Genomic DNA, 17,795 nt, shown 5'->3' with positions numbered 1-17,795 from the left:
CGGGATGAAGGAACATATTTAAAGTGCTGAAGGAAAACACAATATACACACCACCTGCCACCTAATATTGTATAGGCCAGAGAAAAAAAATTTTAATTAAAATAAAATAAGACATTTCAGACCTAGAAAATGATAAGAATTTATTACAAGTAGATCTGCACTACAACAAAAGATAAATATAGGAGAACATGATATCGGATGGAAATCTGGATACACACAAAATGAATAAAGAGCATTAGATATGGTACTAAAATGGGCAAATGCTAAGACTTTTATTAAATTTAAGGAAAGATAATTGACTCTATAAAGCAAAACTAGTACCAACATAGTGTGTTGTTTTAACATATAATGACCTAACATGTATGACACACAGCACTAAACTTGGCAAGAGGCTGCAGAGAATAGATAGATATTTGTACAGATATGAAGTGGTATACTTTTACTAAAAGGCAGATTCTAATTACTTAAGTAAGTATATTACAAACCCTAAATAAAATAGAAATATAGTTCATAAGCCAACAAGAGATAAAATGGAATCATATCATCTCAGTTGATGCAGCAAAAGCATTTGACAAAATCTAACATCTATTCCTGACAGAATATCTCAATAAACTAGGAATAATAAGAAATCTCCTGCACCAAATAAATTACATTCTGAAAACTACCTACAGATAACGTCATATTTTAATAGTTAAGGACTAAATGCTTTGCTCCTAAGATCAGCAAGAAATCAAGATGAAACTCTCTTACCACTTCTATTCAACACTGTACTCAGTTTCTAGGCAGTGAAATAAGATATGAAAAATAAAAATTGTTAAGACTAGAAAAAAAAATTATTCTTTATCTTAGCAAACAGCTAAGGAGAAATTATATAGGAATCTAAAGGAGAAATTCCTAAGGAATCTAAACAAGCTTATTCTAGGACTAATAAGTGAATCTAGCAACATTGTAGTACATAAGATCAATAAAACAAAATCAATTCTATATCCTTATACTGGTAGAAAAAAATCATAAATTTAAAATAAAAATAACCTTCGTGGTTACATCAAAATTATGAAACATTCAGCAATAAAACTGACAAACCACTTGCAATTCCACTACCTAAAAGCCACAAAGCATTTTCTGAGAGAAAAAAAACCTCAATTCAGAGATGTACCATGTTCACAGATCAGAAGACTCAATATTGATGTTAATTGTCCTCAGATTCTTAATCAAAACACAATCTTTTTTTAACTATTTTTATTGAGTTGTAGTCACTTTACAATGTTGTGTCAAATTCCAGTGTAGAGCACAATTTTTCAGTTACACATGAATATATATATATATTCATTGTCACATTTTTTTTTCGCTGTGAGCTACCATAAGATCTTGTATATATTTCTCTGTGCTATACAGTATAATCTTGTTTATCTATCCTACATTTTGAAATCCCAGTCTGTCCCTTCCCACCGCCTGCCCCCTTGGCAACCACAAGTTTGTATTCTATGTCTATGAGTCTGTTTCTGTTTTGTATTTATGTTTTGTTTTTTTTTTTTTAGATTCCACATATGAGCGACCTCATGGTATTTTTCTTTCTCCTTCTGGCTTACTTCACTTAGAATGGCATTCTTCAGGAGCATCCATGTTGCTGCAAATGGCATTATGTTGTTGGTTTTTATGGCTGAATAGTATTCCATTGTATAAATACACCACATCGTCTTTATCCAGTAATCTGTTGATGGACATTTAAGCTTTTTCCATGTCTTGGCTATTGTAAATAGTGCTGCTATGAACATTGGGGTGCAGGTGTCATTTTGAAGTAGGGTTCCTTCTGGATATATGCCCAGGAGCGGGATTCCTGGGTCCTATGGTAAGTTTATTCCTAGTCTTTTGAGGAATCTCCATACTGTTTTCCACAGTGGCTACACCAAACTGCATTCCTACCAGCAGTGTAGGAAGGTTCCCTTTTCTCCACAGCCTCTCCAGCATTTGTCATTTGTGGACTTTTGAATGATGGCCATTCTGACTGGTGTAAGGTGATACCTCGTTGTAGTTTTGATTTGCATTTCTCTGATAATTAGTGATATTGAGCATTTTTTCATGTGCCTATTGATCATTTGTATGTCTTCCTTGGAGAATTGCTTGTTTAGGTCTTCTGCCCATTTTTGGATTGGGTTGTTTGTTCTTTTCTTACTAAGTCTTATGAGCTGCTTATATATTCTGGAGATCAAGCCTTTGTCGGTTTCATTTGCAAAAGTTTTCTCCTATTCTGTAAGTTGTCTTTTTGTTTTAATTCTGGTTTCCTTTGCTGTGCAGAAGCTTGTAAGTTTCATTAGGCCCCATTTGTTTATTCTTGCTTTTCTTTCTATTGCTTGGGTAGACTATCCTAGGAGAATATTTTTGACATGTATGTCAGATAATGTCAAAACACAATCTTAATCAAAACTTCAACAGTGTTTTTTGAAGAAAATGAAAAACTGATTCTAAAATCCATACGAAAATGGAAAAAATTTAGAATATCCAACTCAACTTTGAATAAGAACAACAAATTTGGGGGATTTACACTCCCTCAATTGAAGATACTATATAAAGTGGCAGTAGTCAATAAAAGGTGGTATTAGTGTCAACACAGACCAATGAACATACTAGGGTCCAGATACAGAGTCATATATATTTGGTGGATTAATTCTGAACAAAAGTGGAAAGGTAATTTAGTGAAGGAAAAGAAAAAACATTGTTTCTTCCATCATTATCCCATACCCTAAGAATCCATTCCTGCACATGGTGCCCCAATATTTCTGTTTGTATAAATTAGAAAACTAAAGTAGTCATTTTTTTGGAGTAAAATATATATACTATATATATTTGGTATGTTTGTTTATGTATTATCAGTCTATCTATTGATCCACATTCCTTATTTAGCATGCTTAAACTTAGGAGTACTTTCACAAACATGAAAATATATGCTTGTTTTTCACTTCAAAAAAATTCCATTGCTCCCTTTTGGTGTGTAGTCTACATTTCCAGTGGAGCAGTTTGTAGTTAAAAAAAAAAAAAAAAAAAGTCTGTGGAAACCTACACATTTTTTAGCCATTCTTTCCTTTTAAAAGTAATGGACGATTTCTGGGGGCCAAATGAATAAGCTGTCTGTTGTGTATTGATATAAAACTGCTTTTTTCCCCCCAACAATAACAATGGGAATCCTGTAGATAACAAATTATTGCAGTCAGGAACAAGTAACTCAAGAATGCAGCAGACAAGATGACTTCAATAAATCCTGGAAAGCCTGTTCTCAGTGAAAGTTTAGAAACATCGAACTTGATACCAAAGCAATTCCCTTTTGCTCTTTTACGGAGGAGAAAAAACTATTAAATACTTTTTCTAAAATGATATGAGTGCATCAGGTCAATTATAGGCATACCTCGGAGATATCGGGGTTTGGTTCCAGAATACCCAAATAAAGTGAATATCATAATAAGTGAGTCACACAAAAGTTTTGATTTCCCAGTGTATATAAAATTTGTAGTTTACTATTTTAGTCTCTTAAGTGTACAATAGCATTATGTCTAAAAAAATAGATACCTTAATTAAAAGATATTTTATTGCAAAAAAATGCCAACCATCATCTGAACTTTCAGCTAGTCATAATCATTTTGGTAGTGGAGGGTTTGAAATATTGCAAATATTACTGAAATGTGACACAAAACAAGCAAATGCTTTCTGGAAAATGGTACCAATAGACTTGCTTAACTCAGGGTTGCCACAGATCTTCAATTTATAAAAAACAAAACAAAAACAAAGAACAAAAAAAACACACTATCTGTGAAGCTCAATAAAGTGAAGCACAGTACAACAAAGTAATGTCTGTATTTAGAAGGTTATCCTTTGTGCATATAGTCAAATTCTTATAAACTCAGGGAATGCTGAGTTCAAACTTGTGTATCAAAATTTAGGAGGGATGGAGACCAACAAGAACTATAGTATTATAAGTAGCAAAGAACTAAAATTTCATTACCTGCTACTCTGCAGCCAGTGTGATGGTGTATTTATCCTTCCTTATTAACAAAATGTGAGAGGGTTATTGTTATTGTAATACCTATTTTACAGAATACAAAACTGGGGTTCATTTTTCCAGGAATGTATTTTGAGCAAATGGAGAAGCTGAGCTTCCAATCCACAGCTGTCTGATTAAAAGGCAGAGTCTACTAGACTGGAGTCAAGCATGAAATTAAAGAAATGCTTAATGAAAAGGGGGCTACTTGTAGTGGACAATAAAATACTAGGTGAAGAAATCAATTTGGAGAGCTGTAACATCAAAGAAGGATTTGACACTTTATGTGGTTCCAGAAGATTGTGCTAGAAGTAATTTGAACAGAGTATAAGAGGACTCATGTTGGCTTTCAAAACAAGGAAGAACACTAGAGGCATTGGGTAATGGAGCAGGTGTTTCCTAAGTGGTGACCTCCCTGTCTCCATAAATGTTCAAACTGGGGCTAGAGTCGAACGCTGCACTCTTCAATGTGGCAGAACTAGCCACGTGGGGATAGTTTACTGTAAACTAATTAAAATTAAATGAAATTAAAAATGCACTGGGGGAGGGCAGCAAAAATGGCAGAGTAGAAAGACCCTGAGCTCACCTTTCATGAGCAAACTAAACTCACAACTACCTGCAGAACAACCATTGATGAAAAAGACTGTAACCTACCAGAAAAGATCTTCTACAACTAAAGACATAAAGAAGGATCCAGAACAAGACAGGGAGAAGGAGCAGAGTCTCAATATAATTAAATCCCATACCTGCAAGGAGGTCGACCCACAAACCAGAGAGTAATGTTGCAGAGGGTCTCCCACAGGAGTGAGTTCTGAATCCCCCATGAAGCTCCCCAGGCTGGGGATCTGGCACTGGGGCGGTGAGCACATAGAGCATTTGGCTTTCAAGGCCAGTGGAGCCTAATTGCAGAAGCCTCCCTGGACTGGAGGAAATAGAGACTTCTCTCTTAAAAGTTGCACATAAAATCTCACATATACCAGGAACCAAGGCAAAAGCAGGAATTTGATAGGAGCCTGGACCAGGCCTACCTGCTGGTCCTAGAGAGTCTACTGGAGAGGTGAGGAGTGACTACAGCTCAGTCTAGGAACAAAGGCACTGGTGGCAGACATGTTGGGGAACATTCAGCTGTGGAAACTCTGTTGCTGCCGGTGGCTGACATTATAGATCATTAGCATCAACACTTGGCACCACCCACTAGCCTGCAGGCGCCAGTGCTGGGGCTGGGTTGCCTACGGCCAAACAACCGACTGGGCTGGAATGCAGCCCCACTCAGCAGCAGACAGGCTGCCGAAAGACTAGGAGGCCCACAGGTGCCTCGGAACATGGCCCTAGACATGGCCCAGCAACCAGCCCAACAGAGGGATAAGACCCAGCTCCACCCAGCAAAACCTTCCACCAGAAAGTCTGCACAAGCCTCTAAACCAGCATCACACACCAGGGGGCAGACAGCAGAAGCAAGAAAACTAGGATCCCACCACACAGGCCTGACCCTACCCTGGACACGGTAGGCCCTGACCCTACTACCCACTAGCAGGCTAATGCAAGCTTCTGGACACCCCAGGCCCATGCCCAATTGTGTCAGGCCCTCCACCCACCAGTGATCTGAAATGAGCTCTGGGACCCCTTGGCGCAGCAGCCAGACTCCAGGAACCAGCTCTGCCTGTCAGTAGTCCAGCACTAACGCCAGCATAAAATTAAAATTCACCTGCCAGCAGTTGGGCAACATCTCCAAAGCCTTCAGGACCCTGACTCTGCCCACCAATGATCCAGCACTAGCCCCAGGTCCCTCTAGGATTCTGCAAACACCTACCTTGTGACTAGGCCCCATTACACAGCAGCCAGTAGTATCTGCACAGGTAGGGCCAGGAAACCAACCAAACTATGGGCCAACAGTGCCAACCAGACTGCCCACAGAGTCAGCATAACACAACAGAAGGACCCACACAGCCCTCTAAGGTGGAACCCCTAGAGCATGTAGCTTGGGTCATGAGAGGGGAGTGCTTTGCTGGGACCCATAGGACACCTCTTATGGAGGACCACTTCTCCTGGGTCAAGAAATGTTAACAAGCCTACCACCTACATAAAAATACAAATGGCAAATTAGACAAGATGAGGCAGCAGGGCAATATGTTCCAGATGAAGGATCAAGAAAATGCCTAAGAAGAAGAGCTAAGTGAACTGGAGACATGCAATCTACCTGAGAAAGAGTTCAGTGTGATGATCATAAATATGATCAAAGAACTCAGGTGAATGGATGAACAGAAGGAGAAGTTAAAAGTTTCTAACAAACAGTTAGAAAATATAAAGAAGAGCCAGAGGTGAAGAATACAATAACTGAAATGAAAAATACACTAGAAGGAATCAATATTAGACTAAATGAATCAGAAGAGTGGATCAGTGAACTGGAAAACAGAGTAGTGGAAATCACTTCTGCTGAATGGAAAAAAGAAAAAAGAATGAGGGCAGTTTAAGAGACCTCTGGGACAACATCCAGCACACTAATACACTATAGGGGCCCTAGAAGGAGAAGAGAGAAAGAAAGGGCCTAAGAAAATATTTCAAGAGATAATAGCTAAAAACCTCCCTAACCAAGTCCAGGAAGCACAGAGAGCCCCATACAAGATTAAGTCAAAGAGGAACACACCAAGACATATTGTAATCAAAATGACAAAATTAAAGCAAGGGAAAAGCAACAAATAACATGCAATGGAACTCCCATAAGGCTATCAGCTGACTGTTCAGTAGAAACTGCAGGCCAGAAGGGAGTTGCACAATATATTTAAAGTGATGGAAGGGAAAACCTACAATCAAGAATACTCTACCCATCTAGGCTCTCATTCAGATTTGATGGAGAAATCAAGAACTTTACAGACAAGCATAGCTAAAAGAATTCAGCATCTCCAAACCAGATATACAATAAGTGTTAGAGGAATTTTTCTAGGTGAAAAAGAAAAGGCCACAAGCTAGAAATAGTTATGAAGTGAAAAAGCTCCCTGGTAAAGGCAAACATACAGTAAAGGTAGGAAACCACACACATACAAACGGAGTATGAAGGTTAAAAGACAAAAGTGTTATAATCATCTGTATCCACAATTAGCAGTGAAGGGATACGGAAAGCAATTAGATGTAAAATATGATATCAAAAACAGTAATCATGAGAGGAGGAGAGTACAAATGCAGGATATCTAAAATGCATTTGAAATTAAGAGATTTGCAACTTAAAAAAAAGCATGTGTGTGTACAGACTACTACACGGAAACTTCATGGTAACATGGTAATGGCAAAACCAAAAATCTGTAATAGATTTACACACACAACAAAAGGAATATAAACATAACACTAAAGATAGTCATCAAATCACAAGAGAACAGAAGAAACGGAAACAAAGACCAACAAAAACAAACCCAAAACAATTAACAAAATGGCAGTAAGATCATGCATATGGAGAACTACCTTAAATGCAAATGGACTTAATGCTTCAACCAAAGTGTACAGACTGGCTGAATGGATGCAAAAACAAGACCCATATATTTGCTGTCTATAAGGGACTCACTTCAGATCTAGAGACACATACAGACTGAAAGTGAGGGGATGGAAAAAGGTATTTCATGCAAATGGAAATCAAAACAAAGCCAGAGTATCAGTACTTCTATTAGACAAAAGAAGTTAAAACTGACACCGCAGAAATACACAGGATCATAATAGATACTATGAGCAACGATATGCTAATAAAATGGACAATCTAAAGTAAATGGACAAATTCTTAGAAAGGCACTGCCTCCCAAGACAGAAATAGGAAGACAGAAAATATGTACAGACCAATTACCAGGACTGAAATGGAATCAGTAATTTAAAAACTCCCAAGCCATCCCGGACTAGATGGCTTCTCAGGTGAATTCTACCAAAGCCTTAGAAAAGAGTCAACACCCATCCTTCTGAAACTAGTCCATAAACTGGCAGAGGAAGGAACACTTCTGAACTCATTCTGTGAGACCACCGCCACCCTGATAGGAAAACTAAAGATGCCACACAAAGGAAGAAAATTACAGGCCAGCATCACTGATGAACATAGATGCAAAATTCCTCAGCAAAATGCTAGCAAGCTGAATCATACTCAATGGTGAAAAAACTGAAAACATTCCTTCTAAGATCAGAAACAAGACAAAGATGCCCATTCTCGCCACTTTTATTCAACACAGTTTTGGAAGTCCTAACCAGAGCAGTCAGAGAAGAAGAAAAATAAAAAGGAATTCAATCTGAAAAGGAACATGTAAAACTGTCACTGTTTGCAGATGACATGATACTATATATAGAAAATCCTAATGATGCCACCAGAAAATTACTGGAGTTCATCAATGAATTCGGTAAAGGTGCAGGATACAAAATTAATATACAGGAACCTGTTGCATTTCTGTACACTGACAATACAATGTTAGAAAGAGAAATTTGGGAAATAATCCCATTTACAATTGTATCAAAGAGAATAAAATATCCAGGAATAGACCTATAAAACCTATATTCCAAAAACTATAACACACTGATGAAAGAAACTGAAGACTGCATAAACAGAAAGATATACTGTGTCTTGAACTGGAATTATCAATATTGTTAAAATGACTGTGCTACTCAAGGCAGTATACAGATTCAATGAAATCCCTATCAAATTACCAAGGCATTTTTCACAGAACTGGAACAAAAATATTAAAATTTGTATGGGAAAAGAAAAAAAAAACCTGAACAGCCAAAATAATCTTGAGGAAGAATAATAGAGCTGGGAGAATCAAGTTCCCTGACTTCAGGCTATACTTACAAGGCTATGGTGTAATCAAAACAGTATGGTAGGCATACAACAACAGACACATAGATCAATGGAACAGGACAGAAAGCCTACAAATAAACCCATGAATTTATCATCAATTAATCTGTGCCAAAGGAGGCAAAAGTATATGATGGAGAAAAGACAGTCTCTTCAATAAGTGGTGCTGGGAAAACTGGATACTGCATGTAAAATAAAGAAATTAGAACATTCTCTAACACAATATACAAAAATAAACTCAAACTAGATTAAAAACCTAAATGTAAGACCAGATACTATAAAATTCCTAGAGGAGAATATAGGCAGAACACTCTTTTACATAAATTGCAGCAATATTTGGGGGGGGGGGTCCTGTCTCCTAGAATACTGGAAACAAAAGCAAAAATAAACAAATGGGCCCTAATTTATCGTAAAAGCTTTTGCACAGCAAAGAAAACCATAACAAAACAAAAAGACAACCTACAGAATGGGAGAAAATATTTGCCAATATTTTATCGGTCAGATGGGACTGACAAGGGCTTAATTTCAAATTATTAGAGAAATGCAAATCAAAACTACCATGAGGTATCACCTCACACCAGTCAGAATGGCCATCATGTAAAAGTTTACAAATATTAAATGCTGGAGAGGGTGTGGAGAAAAGGAAGCCTCTTACACTGCTGGTGAGAATGTAAATTGGTGCAGCCACTTTTGAGACCAGTATGAAGGTTCCTTAAAAAACTAAAAACAGAGTAGTCATATAATCCAGCAATCCCACTCCTGGACATATTTCTGGGAAAGATGAAATCTCTAGTTCAAAAAGATACATGCACTCCAATGTTCATAGTACTACTATTTACAGTAGCCAAGATGTGGAAGCAAACTACACGTCCATCAACACATAAATGGATAAAGAAATGGTATATATATGTAATGGAATACTATTCAGCCATAAGCAAGAATGAAATAACACTATTTACAGCAACATGGACGGACCTAGAGATTATCATACTATGTGAAATCAGACAGAGAAAGACAAATATTATATGATATAACTTGTATGTGGAATAAAGACAAAATGATGCAAATGAACTTATTTACAACACAGAAAGAGACTCACAGATGTAGAAAACAGACTAATGGTTACCAAAGGGGAAACGGGTGTGGGGGGATAAATTAGGAATTTTGAATCAACATATACTCACTGCTATATATAAATATATATATAAGCAGAAGGAACTACTGTTAGCACAGGGAACTCTGCTATCTATTGTAACAACGTTTTTATCACCAAATGATAGTGTTCGCATGGGTTAAATGCTGATTAGAATCCATTCAGAGACACCACTTAATTCGAGAGTAATGATGGTTAACATTTAAACGTAAAGAAGGAAAAGGCAGGCTCCTGAGGTGATTCTTTTCCGTTTTATCTGAGTAAACCACGGTGGCACCTGTAAGACCCTTTGTGATCTGGCCCCTACCCCCTCTTCACTTAATTTCCTGTCATATCCTCCCCCATCTCTGCTCTCAGTACACACAGAGCGTCACACTGTTTTTCATCCCAGGCACTTTCACATGCTCTTTTCTCCCACCAACTCAGACATGGTGTACCTCACTGCTTTTGTCTAGAACAGGTTACTTCTGTTTTTATGCTCCTTTCTTTCCCCTGTGAATATATTCCAAGTTGTAATTTTATTTTTACGTTTCCCAAATATAAGCCTCATGAAGGTCGGAAGCTAATTTGTTTTGTTCCCTAGGGTGTAGCAAGCACCTCACACCAGCTGATTTATAGTAGCCACACATATTTGTTAAGGGAATAAAATAAATGAATATAGAAAAAAACAACTCTGTGACATATGTATAATATAGAAAACTAATCTAACAATTGAAATCGAGCTTTGATGAAGAGAACTCTGGCCAGCTGTTCATAGATTACAGGAATTAGTAGAGCAAGGCAATGTTTGGTTTCTCTTTCAGCTATGACCAAAAGATTCAATTAAAAAGTAAATTATTAAAAGAACAGAAGGTAATTGAAAGATCCTTGGCCAAATAGTTAATTTTGAGTGATTTTTATCAAACATGGAAATTACAAGTTCTGTTATTAGAAGATAATAAAAGTTCTTGTAAATTACTCAAAAGGAACTAGACTGTAACATGTGAAATTGGGTATGAAATTGGGAATTTTTTTATAATGGCACTATTGTTTGTTTTAAAGTAAACATCAAATGTGATGGTAAATTGACTCCTGGTCATAATAGCATTCTTGGGTCTTATATAAAAATGTGATACTTCTATGGTAGCTGTGGTAAATAGCTGTTTCTATAACCCTGTCTCATGCCTCTGCATTTGTGATATGTATAATTTGAACTGTGAAAATGTGGTAACAGAAGATAGTTGTGAGGTAATGTATATGTGTTATAAAATAAGGATGTCACACATCATGAGGGCAGATCAAGAGGCGTGATCCTCATGATATGTGAAAAGATATTAACTGTGAAAATGATGTTACTTTCTAAATGTCATTTATTCAGTGTGTTCATGCTATATTAGCAAAAGAAATATCTATTATCTCTTAATGGTTACTGGGACAAATAAATACCATATTGCATAAGTAATTAAATCTTTTTAATAGGAACATGTCTGGTTCTTTTAAATTTATTCTTACGTATTAGTGTCTGTAACGGGTTAAAGATAGAGTGATCTGTGTAGTAGGGACAGTGTTAATCTGTGCCCATTAGAGTATGTTTCAGTTCACTTACACCAACAGTATAAATGATAAGAAATATAAAGAAAGGCAGCCAGAATGAATAGGCATTAAAAGTCAATGTCAAGCTTCATTTATAGAATAGCATTTTGCACATTCTTGTTTTCACTGGGTTACTATTCAAATCGTCTTTCAATAATATGACTTATTTAAATCACTCACATATTTAAATATTTTATAAGATTATTATGCAATATCAGCAATGCCAGGAAAAGACTCTCATTTCCTTGTAGTTTCACAGTCTCCACATTTACCAATTATCAGGTATATAAGAAACCACATGAAGAGTTGGAAGCAGTAACACATTTCTTAAAAATGCTTTGTCTACTGAATCATTTTATTATTTTTTAGTACTGATTTTACAACAACAAATCAGACATGATTTGGCATTAGAATTGGGTTAACCCATGGAAGCAAATATTTACTAAGCTCTTACTACATGCAAAGATCTTTGCTGGATCCTGGGGAGGGGAAAACATATTATGAGGATAAGGATGAAGCTTTTAAGTTGATGTATAAGTTCTTACTACACATAAACAAGTAAATTTTATTACCATAAGTATTATATTTAGAAGGCATAAAAAGAATGTTGGCATTTATGAAATCTTACTTTAACATTGATTTCTAAAGGGTGTTAGCAATACTAATCCTAGTAAATGCCTTAACATATATAAAATAATTAACACATGTTTTTGATTAAATTATAGGCTGAATATTTTAAGAGACTGTTCTATTATCAATGTATACCAAATCCCCCCTTTTAGTAATTTGAGACACATTATTTTAGGGCTCTCAATAATATTGGACAGACTAAATAAACATATTCATTTAATGATGTTTATCACATTTCCTCAAATCTTTAGGTATTATGCATATTTTCAATTGCCTTAGATAAAATAACAAGTAATATATATATATTTCATACAACTCATTTTCAGAATTTTGCTATGATTATTTAATTCTATTACAGGTATTAGCACTTATGCAGTAAGTCATTCTATGAGGCCAGCATTACTTTGATATTGAAGTCAAAGACACTACAAGCAAACAAAACAAACAAGAAAACTCAAAACAAAACAAAAAGAAAACTACCAGACCAATTTCCCTTGTGAACATTGGTAGAAAAACCCTCAACAAAATACTGGAAAACTGAATATTATAAGGATTGTATACCCTGACAAAGTAGGATTTATTCCTGGAATGCAGGGATGATTCAACATAAAATTAATCAACGTAATAAACCACATTAAGAGATTAAAGGAAAAAAAAAATCATCTCAGTTGCTCCTGAAGAAGCCTTTGACAAAATTCAACACCCTTTACGATTAAAAGATAATGTAAAGTAGGACAGAAGGAAAGTACCTCAGCATAATAAAAGCCATATGTGTAGGAAAACCTATAGCAAACCTCATGCACAGTGGTGAAATGCTGAAAGCATTCCCTCTAAGATCAAGGATGCCACAAGACAAGGATGCCCATTTTTGCCACTTCTAAATCAACGTAGTAATGGAAGTTCTAGCCAGAAGTAGTAGGCAAGGAAAAGAAATACAGAGCACTGAAACTGCAAAAACAAAGTAAAATTATCTCTGCAGGTAAAATCAACCATGTAGAAAATCCTAAAGACTCCACAACACAAAACCAAAATTGTTAGAGCTAATAAATGAATTCAGCAAAATAGCAGAATGCAAAGTCAGTACACAAAAACCATTTGCATGTCTGTACACTTAAAAAAAAAAAACCTGGAAAGGAAATTATGAAAATTCCATTTACAATAGCATCAAAAACATAGTATTAATCAAGGAGGTAAAAAATTTGTACAATGAAAACTACAAAATATTGCTGAAAGAAATTAACGGAAACATAAATAAATAGAAACACATCCTATATTCATAGATTGGAATACCTAGTATCATTAAGATGTGAATATCACCCAGTGTTATCTACAGACTCACTGCAATCTCTATCTTCAAAAAACATCTCTGGGATTTTGAAATAGAAAATTCCATTCTAATATTCATATGGAATCTCAGAGATCCCCAGATAGTCAAAACAATCTTGAAAAAAGAGAACAAAGCTGGGGGACTCCCATTTCCTGATTTTAAAACTTACTACAAAGCTACAGTAATCAAAACAGTGTGGTACAGGCATACAGACAGATATATAGACCAATTAAATAGGCAGCCTAGAAATAAACCCTCATACATATGGTAAAATGATTTTTTTATAAGGTTGCCAAGATCATTCAATGGGGGAACAAGTCTTTTCAACCTATGGTGCTGAAAAAAACTGGATATCCACATGCAAAAAAATGAAGCTGGATCCTTACTTAATATAAAAATTAACTCAAAATGGATCAGGACCTAAATGTAAGACCTAAAACTATACAACTTGTAGAAGAAAACAGGACAAAAGCTTCATGACATTGGACTTGGCAATGATTTCTTGAATACTGACACCAAAGTTACAGGCAACAAAAGAAAAAGAGCTATTGGGCTTTATGAATATTAAAAAAATCTGTGCATCAAAAGATAGTATCAATAGGATAAAAAGGCAGTGTACAGAATGTGACAAAATTTCTGTAAATCATATGTATGCTAAGGGTTTAAAGCAAATAAAAACAAAAATAAACAAATGGAACCTAAGAAAACTGAAGTGCTTTTGCACAGCAAAGGAAACTATCAACAAAATGAAAAGGCAACTTACTGAGCGGAAGAAAATACTTGCAAATGATATGACTGACAAGGAATTAATATCCAACATATATAAACAGCTCATACAATATCAAAAAAAAGCACTATTAAAAAATGGGCAGAAGCACTATTTATAAAAATAGATTTTAGAAAAATTTTCTTCTGTATAGCACAGGGAACTATGTTCAATATCTTGTAATAATGTTTAATGAAAATAATGTGAAAATGAATATATGTGTGTTTATGCATAACTGGGACCTTGTGCTGTACACCAGAAATTGACACATTGAAACTGACTGTACTTCAATTTTTAAAACATGGGCAGAAGAACTGAATAGACATTTTTCCAAAGAAGAAATGCAGATGGCCAATAAGCACATTAAAAGATGCTCGACATCCCTAATCATCAGGGAAATAAAAATGAAAACCACAATGAGCTATCACCTCACACTTGTCAGAATGGCTATCATCAAGAAGAACATGAGTAGCAAATGTTGGCAAGGATGGGGGGAAAAGAGAACCCTTGTACACTACTGGTGGGAGTGTAAGTTGGTGCAGCCACTGTGGAGAATTGTATAGAGACTTCTCAAAAAACTAAAAATAGAACTACCATATGACCCAGCAATTCCACTCCTGGGTATATATCCAAAGAAAACACTAATTCAAAAAGATACATTCATCCCTATGCTCATAGCAGTTTTATTTACAATTTCCAAAATATGAAATCAACCCATGGCCATTGATAGATAAACGGGTAAACAAAATTTTCAGTTTTAAAATAATTTTTTCACAGCACAGAAAAAAAAATCTACAACTACCAAAGTCTGCAAAACTTCTGTAGAAAGAAGCTACCTTTTATTTTGAACTGTTTAATTAAAGCTTCTCTATGGCATCAGACACTAGTTTTTGATTATCAAGAGCACAGAATTTCTCAAGCAAGTTTGTCTCCTATGGCTAGTTTAGTTCCTACCATATTTACACCCTTTAGTATTCCACATCTAATCATTACCATCTAGTCAAATCAGCTTGGATTTAGCCCATTTATATTTTTTAAAAATATAAAAGCAAAACTAAAAGAGACTTGATTTCCTTCTGAAACTGTTATGTAAACCCTTTTGTTGAATTTAAACAGCACAAGTTTGATGTAACTGTCAAGGACTTCCCCACCTCCCCAGCTCCAACTGCCCCAATCACTTATGGATACGCTTAATGACGTTGACAGCTGATTCAAATACATTGCTACATTGTCAACTGGCTTTTCTACTTGGAATCAGCTGCCTTGATGTTCTAATACTGTTTTAACCACCCTTTGGTGTCTCAGCTAAGAACGCCTGTCTCAGTTCTGCCTAGAAGTCCACTGCCACACTAGGAATATTATTCAGCCTTAAAGAAAAAAGGAAATTCTAACATAGGCTACAACTTAGATAAACCTTGAGAACATTATATTAAGTGAAATATGGCAGCCACAAAAAGATATATGATTCCACTATATAAGATATTTAAAGTACACAAAACCATAGAGACAAAGTAGAAAGTTGGCTGCCAGGGGCAGAGGGGAGAGGGCAATGGGGAGTTACTGTTTAATAGGTCTAGATTTTCTGTTTTACGGGATGGAAAGAGTTATGGAGATGATGTTGATGGAACATTATGAATGTATTTAAAACCACTGGATGGTATACTTAAAAATAGTGAAGATAGTAAATTTTATATTACATGTATTTTACCACAATTTAAAACTTGAAAAAAAAAAAAAACACAAATTGATTATCTGACAGGTCTGGAAGTCAGAAGTCCAAAATGGGCTGGCAGGGCTGCATTTCTTCTGGAGGCTCTAGAGGAGAATCCATTTCCTTGCCTTGTCCAGCATCTGGAAGCTGTTCGCACTCTGGCTTATAAAGCCCCCTTCCAGCAACGGCGTCACCCTAACCTCTGTTCTCGGAGCAGCTCCTTCCCTGCCTCCCTCCTGCCTTCCCTCTGCTTCCTCTCCACATCTTATCCCCTGACTGTGAGCCCTCCTGCCTCCCTCTGATAAAAATGCTGATGATTATAGAGCACACCTGATAATCTGGGAGACGCTCCATTTCGAGCCTCAACTTAAACACACCTGCAAGTCCTTTCACCACATAAGGAAACAATGTTACAGGTTCTGAGGACAAGGACGTGGGCCTCTTTGGGAAGCCATCATTCTGTTTCCCACAATTGCCTACAGAAATGCTCACGTGAGTGTGTGAGGATGTAGGTGCAAGGCCTTCAACTACCGAAAGCAGAGAGACCTCCTAACGTTTGACAGTAGAGTTGTGATTAAATAACAGGTCAGACTATCTGTGGAATACTACGCAGCCATAAAAGGATGCGCTAGACATGGAAGGGTGTCCATGGTGTATTTCTGAATGAGAGAGACAAATTTCAGAAATTCTTAATCATTTGTTCAACAAATATTTCCACTGTCTGTCATGTTCCTGGAGTTGGGAACACAGAAGTGAATTAAACAAGGATTTATATTCTCTTTCTGTATAAAAAATATATACAGAAATAGGTTGCATGTGGTAAAAAAAGGTCTTATATGGAAAGTAAATATTGATATGTCAACAGTGGGTATCTCGGGAGAGGAGAAGGAGCAAGTAAAAGCGGTGAAGATTGGCCCTTGTTTGAATGTTTTCTTACAGTTTTACCTTTTTCAATAAGCATTTCAATTTGCTTGTTGAAGTTTGCTAAAAAATTAACCTAAGGTAACAGTCATCAGGATAAGTTATTTATTATGTCTAATCCCACTTCATAATGATAAATCTGTACCATCTGCAAAACAAGGGGCGGGGGAGGGAGAGAACGGGGGAAAAGAAGAGACCAGCTGATTCACGTGAACTTGGAGCCGCCAAGGCTGGAGGGGCAGTCAGCCAGCAAAGGGAGCAAAGTGTCCTTCCCTCCCCCGCGGGAACTGGCAGCTCCTCCGAATACAATTATTTGCATCCTCCCCTGTGGCATCAGCCCTGTGCCTGTAGCAGGAGGCGGTGGATGGTGTGCTGTCGACAAGCCGAGTCACAAATGGCAGCGCCGGTAAAGGCGTGCATGATGCCCAAACGGGAGGAGCAGAGCGGGAGGAGCGGGCGTCCCATCGGGGCTCAGCTTTGACCCCGCCCGGCAACAGGCGCACCCACCAGCCTCCCCTCATTTATAATCACTTCAGCTTGAAGTCTCGTCCTTCCCAAGCTCCCAGAACCTCCTTGTTTATTTGCAGGAGAGGTTCTGCAGTTTGAGGAAGTGGGTAGAAATTCCAGGTCACCTATTTCCCCTACGGTGGTCCCCGAGAGGAACCTGTGGTTTGCCACTTCTTTGCCCTGAACTGTAACCTCTGAGCTGGCCTCTCTGCCCTCTGCCTGTGTCTCTGGGGCTGATGCTTTGTGACTGTGGGGTGCAGGGCGAACAGGACAGGACGAGGTGAGGCCTGGGGCCCAGGGACAATCGACCCCAGGCAGTGTCATCTCACGTAGTCCAAAATTCCCCTGATAAATACTGTCTC

This window comes from Camelus bactrianus, chromosome 9 (assembly GCF_048773025.1).
Source record: "Camelus bactrianus isolate YW-2024 breed Bactrian camel chromosome 9, ASM4877302v1, whole genome shotgun sequence".
NCBI classification, from domain to species: domain Eukaryota; kingdom Metazoa; phylum Chordata; class Mammalia; order Artiodactyla; family Camelidae; genus Camelus; species Camelus bactrianus.
The sequence above is the reverse complement of the archived record's forward strand: the minus strand, read 5'-3'. Positions refer to the sequence as shown.